General features: G+C 51.0%; 1 protein-coding gene across 1 annotated transcript in view; it reads left to right on the top strand.

Annotated features, from left to right (window-relative positions):
• Window positions 1-5,568: 5,568 nt before the first annotated feature.
• OPN5 (opsin 5) overlaps window positions 5,569-6,000 on the top strand; it is a 103,228-nt gene continuing 102,796 nt past the window's right edge. Inside the window, exon 1 of the mRNA XM_069728187.1 lies at window positions 5,569-5,797. The gene's annotated coding sequence lies outside the window, so the exon portion shown is untranslated. The remainder of the gene's footprint in view (window positions 5,798-6,000) is intronic.

Genomic DNA, 6,000 nt, shown 5'->3' with positions numbered 1-6,000 from the left:
AGTGACTGTCACCTCTGATCCCTGTATACAGTGACTGTCACCTCTGATCCCTGTATACAGTGACTGTCACCTCTGATCCCTGTATACAGTGACTGTCACCTCTGATCCCTGTATACAGTGACTGTCACCTCTGATCCCTGTATACAGTGACTGTCACCTCTGATCCCTGTATACAGTGACTGTCACCTCTGATCCCTGTATACAGTGACTGTCACCTCTGAGCCCTGTATACAGTGACTGTCACCTCTGATCCCTGTATACAGTGACTGTCACCTCTGATCCCTGTATACAGTGACTGTCACCTCTGATCCCTGTATACAGTGACTGCCACCTCTGATCCCTGTATACAGTGACTGTCACCTCTGATCCCTGTATACAGTGACTGCCACCTCTGATCCCTGTATACAGTGACTGCCACCTCTGATCCCTGTATACAGTGACAGCCACCTCTGAGCCCTGTATACAGTGACTGTCACCTCTGATCCCTGTATACAGTGACTGCCACCTCTGAGCCCTGTATACAGTGACTGCCACCTCTGATATCTGTATACAGTGACTGCCACCTCTGATCCCTGTATACAGTGACTGCCACCTCTGATCCCTGTATACAGTGACTGCCACCTCTGATCCCTGTATACAGTGACTGCCACCTCTGAGCCCTGTATACAGTGACTGCCACCTCTGAGTCCTGTATACAGTGACTGCCACCTATGATCCCTGTATACAGTGACTGTCACCTCTGATCCCTGTATACAGTGACTGCCACCTCTGATCCCTATATACAGTGACTGCCACCTCTGATCCCTGTATACAGTGACTGTCACCTCTGATCCCTGTATACAGTGACAGCCACCTCTGATCCCTGTATACAGTGACTGTCACCTCTGATCCCTGTATACAGTGACTGTCACCTCTGATCCCTGTATACAGTGACTGCCACCTCTGATCCCTGTATACAGTGACTGTCACCTCTGATCCCTGTATACAGTGACTGCCACCTCTGAGTCCTGTATACAGTGACTGCCACCTCTGATCCCTGTATACAGTGACAGCCACCTCTGATCCCTGTATACAGTGACTGTCACCTCTGATCCCTGTATACAGTGACTGCCACCTCTGAGTCCTGTATACAGTGACTGCCACCTCTGATCCCTGTATACAGTGACAGCCACCTCTGATCCCTGTATACAGTGACTGCCACCTATGATCCCTGTATACAGTGACTGTCACCTCTGATCCCTGTATACAGTGACTGCCACCTCTGATCCCTGTATACAGTGACTGTCACCTCTGATCCCTGTATACAGTGACTGCCACCTCTGAGTCCTGTATACAGTGACTGCCACCTCTGATCCCTGTATACAGTGACAGCCACCTCTGATCCCTGTATACAGTGACTGTCACCTCTGATCCCTGTATACAGTGACTGCCACCTCTGATCCCTGTATACAGTGACTGCCACCTCTGATCCCTGTATACAGTGACTGCCACCTCTGATCCCTGTATACAGTGACTGCCACCTCTGATCCCTGTATACAGTGACAGCCACCTCTGATCCCTGTATACAGTGAATGTCACCTCTGATCCCTGTATACAGTGACTGTCACCTCTGATCCCTGTATACAGTGAATGTCACCTCTGATCCCTGTATACAGTGACTGTCACCTCTGATCCCTGTATACAGTGACTGCCACCTATGATCCCTGTATACAGTGACTGCCACCTATGATCCCTGTATACAGTGACTGTCACCTCTGATCCCTGTATACAGTGACTGCCACCTCTGATCCCTGTATACAGTGACTGTCACCTCTGATCCCTGTATACAGTGACTGCCACCTCTGATCCCTGTATACAGTGACTGTCACCTCTGATCCCTGTATACAGTGACTGCCACCTCTGAGTCCTGTATACAGTGACTGCCACCTCTGATCCCTGTATACAGTGACTGCCACCTCTGATCCCTGTATACAGTGACTGCCACCTCTGATCCCTGTATACAGTGACTGCCACCTCTGATCCCTGTATACAGTGACTGCCACCTCTGAGCCCTGTATACAGTGACTGCCACCTTTGATCCCTGTATACAGTGACTGCCACCTCTGATCCCTGTATACAGTGACTGTCACCTCTGATCCCTGTATACAGTGACTGCCACCTCTGATCCCTGTATACAGTGACTGCCACCTCTGATCCCTGTATACAGTGACTGCCACCTCTGATCCCTGTATACAGTGACAGCCACCTCTGATCCCTGTATACAGTGACTGCCACCTCTGATCCCTGTATACAGTGACTGCCACCTCTGATCCCTGTATACAGTGACTGTCACCTCTGATCCCTGTATACAGTGACTGCCACCTCTGATCCCTGTATACAGTGACTGCCACCTCTGATCCCTGTATACAGTGACTGCCACCTCTGATCCCTGTATACAGTGACTGTCACCTCTGATATCTGTATACAGTGACTGCCACCTCTGATCCCTGTATACAGTGACTGCCACCTCTGATCCCTGTATACAGTGACTGCCACCTCTGATCCCTGTATACAGTGACTGCCACCTATGATCCCTGTATACAGTGACTGCCACCTATGATCCCTGTATACAGTGACTGTCACCTCTGATCCCTGTATACAGTGACTGTTACCTCTGATCCCTGTATACAGTGACTGTCACCTCTGATCCCTGTATACAGTGACTGCCACCTCTGATCCCTGTATACAGTGACTGTCACCTCTGATCCCTGTATACAGTGACTGCCACCTCTGAGTCCTGTATACAGTGACTGCCACCTCTGATCCCTGTATACAGTGACAGCCACCTCTGATCCCTGTATACAGTGACTGTCACCTCTGATCCCTGTATACAGTGACTGCCACCTCTGATCCCTGTATACAGTGACTGTCACCTCTGATCCCTGTATACAGTGACTGCCACCTCTGATCCCTGTATACAGTGACTGCCACCTCTGATCCCTGTATACAGTGACTGCCACCTCTGATCCCTGTATACAGTGACAGCCACCTCTGATCCCTGTATACAGTGACTGCCACCTCTGATCCCTGTATACAGTGACTGCCACCTCTGATCCCTGTATACAGTGACTGTCACCTCTGATCCCTGTATACAGTGACTGCCACCTCTGATCCCTGTATACAGTGACTGCCACCTCTGATCCCTGTATACAGTGACTGCCACCTCTGATCCCTGTATACAGTGACTGTCACCTCTGATATCTGTATACAGTGACTGCCACCTCTGATCCCTGTATACAGTGACTGCCACCTCTGATCCCTGTATACAGTGACTGCCACCTCTGATCCCTGTATACAGTGACTGCCACCTATGATCCCTGTATACAGTGACTGCCACCTATGATCCCTGTATACAGTGACTGTCACCTCTGATCCCTGTATACAGTGACTGCCACCTCTGATCCCTGTATACAGTGACTGCCACCTCTGATCCCTGTATACAGTGACTGCCACCTCTGATCCCTGTATACAGTGACTGTCACCTCTGATCCCTGTATACAGTGACTGCCACCTCTGAGTCCTGTATACAGTGACTGCCACCTCTGATCCCTGTATACAGTGACAGCCACCTCTGATCCCTGTATACAGTGACTGTCACCTCTGATCCCTGTATACAGTGACTGCCACCTCTGATCCCTGTATACAGTGACTGTCACCTCTGATCCCTGTATACAGTGACTGCCACCTCTGATCCCTGTATACAGTGACTGCCACCTCTGATCCCTGTATACAGTGACTGCCACCTCTGATCCCTGTATACAGTGACAGCCACCTCTGATCCCTGTATACAGTGACTGCCACCTCTGATCCCTGTATACAGTGACTGCCACCTCTGATCCCTGTATACAGTGACTGTCACCTCTGATCCCTGTATACAGTGACTGCCACCTCTGATCCCTGTATACAGTGACTGCCACCTCTGATCCCTGTATACAGTGACTGCCACCTCTGATCCCTGTATACAGTGACTGTCACCTCTGATCCCTGTATACAGTGACTGTCACCTCTGATATCTGTATACAGTGACTGCCACCTCTGATCCCTGTATACAGTGACTGTCACCTCTGATATCTGTATACAGTGACTGTCACCTCTGATCCCTGTATACAGTGACTGCCACCTCTGATCCCTGTATACAGTGACTGTCACCTCTGATCCCTGTATACAGTGACTGCCACCTCTGATCCCTGTATACAGTGACTGCCACCTCTGACCCCTGTATACAGTGACTGTCACCTCTGATCCCTGTATACAGTGACTGCCACCTCTGATCCCTGTATACAGTGACAGCCACCTCTGATCCCTGTATACAGTGACTGTCACCTCTGATCCCTGTATACAGTGACTGCCACCTCTGATCCCTGTATACAGTGACAGCCACCTCTGATCCCTGTATACAGTGACTGCCACCTCTGATCCCTGTATACAGTGACAGCCACCTCTGATCCCTGTATACAGTGACTGTCACCTCTGATCCCTGTATACAGTGACTGCCACCTCTGATCCCTGTATACAGTGACTGCCACCTCTGATCCCTGTATACAGTGACTGTCACCTCAGAGCCCTGTATACAGTGACTGCCACCTCTGATCCCTGTATACAGTGACTGCCACCTCTGATCCCTGTATACAGTGACTGCCACCTCTGATCCCTGTATACAGTGACTGCCACCTCTGATCCCTGTATACAGTACCTGCCACCTCTGATCCCTGTATACAGTGACTGTCACCTCTGATCCCTGTATACAGTGACTGTCACCTCTGATCCCTGTATACAGTGACTGCCACCTCTGATCCCTGTATACAGTGACTGCCACCTCTGATCCCTGTATACAGTGATTGCCACCTCTGATCCCTGTATACAGTGACTGCCACCTCTGATCCCTGTATACAGTACCTGCCACCTCTGATCCCTGTATACAGTGACTGTCACCTCTGATCCCTGTATACAGTGACTGCCACCTCTGATCCCTGTATACAGTGACTGTCACCTCTGATCCCTGTATACAGTGACTGTCACCTCTGATCCCTGTATACAGTGACTGCCACCTCTGATCCCTGTATACAGTGACTGCCACCTCAGATCCCTGTATACAGTGACTGTCACCTCTGATCCCTGTATACAGTGACTGTCACCTCTGATCCCTGTATACAGTGACTGCCACCTCTGATCCCTGTATACAGTGACTGCCACCTCTGATCCCTGTATACAGTGACTGTCACCTCTGATCCCTGTATACAGTGACTGTCACCTCTGATATCTGTATACAGTGACTGTCACCTCTGATCCCTGTATACAGTGACTGCCACCTCTGATCCCTGTATACAGTGACTGTCACCTCTGATCCCTGTATACAGTGACTGCCACCTCTGATCCCTGTATACAGTGACTGCCACCTCAGAGCCCCATTATTACCCCTCATGCAGCCAGAGGACTACCACCCCTCCTCCCGCTCCTCCCGGCGGACATGCTGGGACAGTACGGCCCCTCCCAGAGGCTGCACATCCCGGCGGCAGCTCCTGCCCCGTCAGACCCAGCGCCGTCTCCCCGAGGAGTCTCCTGCAGTCTGCGCTGCTCTTATATAAGGCGGCAGCACCGGCTGCGGGACACGGAGACCGAGGACTCCAGACATGGAACTCCGCGCCCACCAGGAGGAAGTGGTAGCCCAGAATGTGCGGGAGGAAGAGGAGGCAGTGAGGAGAGTGTGAGCGGCCGGGACCGACCGTGCCGCACCATGTGAACGCTCCCGTCTGTGCAGGTAACGGCACCTTTCATCATTAGTTACCTGTGTAATGAGGCGCTCAGCTCCGGGGCCGTGAGACATGGGGGGCATTACCGGGGCTTCATCTCATGTACGAGGTATGTGTTCTGTGTGGTGATCCGCTGCCATTATAACAGATAGGAGAGAGATAGATTAGATCATAGATCATAGATAGATAATAGATAGATAATAGATTTATG

This window comes from Ranitomeya imitator, chromosome 5, assembly GCF_032444005.1.
Source record: "Ranitomeya imitator isolate aRanImi1 chromosome 5, aRanImi1.pri, whole genome shotgun sequence".
NCBI lineage: Eukaryota > Metazoa > Chordata > Amphibia > Anura > Dendrobatidae > Ranitomeya > Ranitomeya imitator.
Note: the sequence above shows the minus strand (reverse complement) of the source record. Positions and strands in the feature narration are given on the sequence as shown.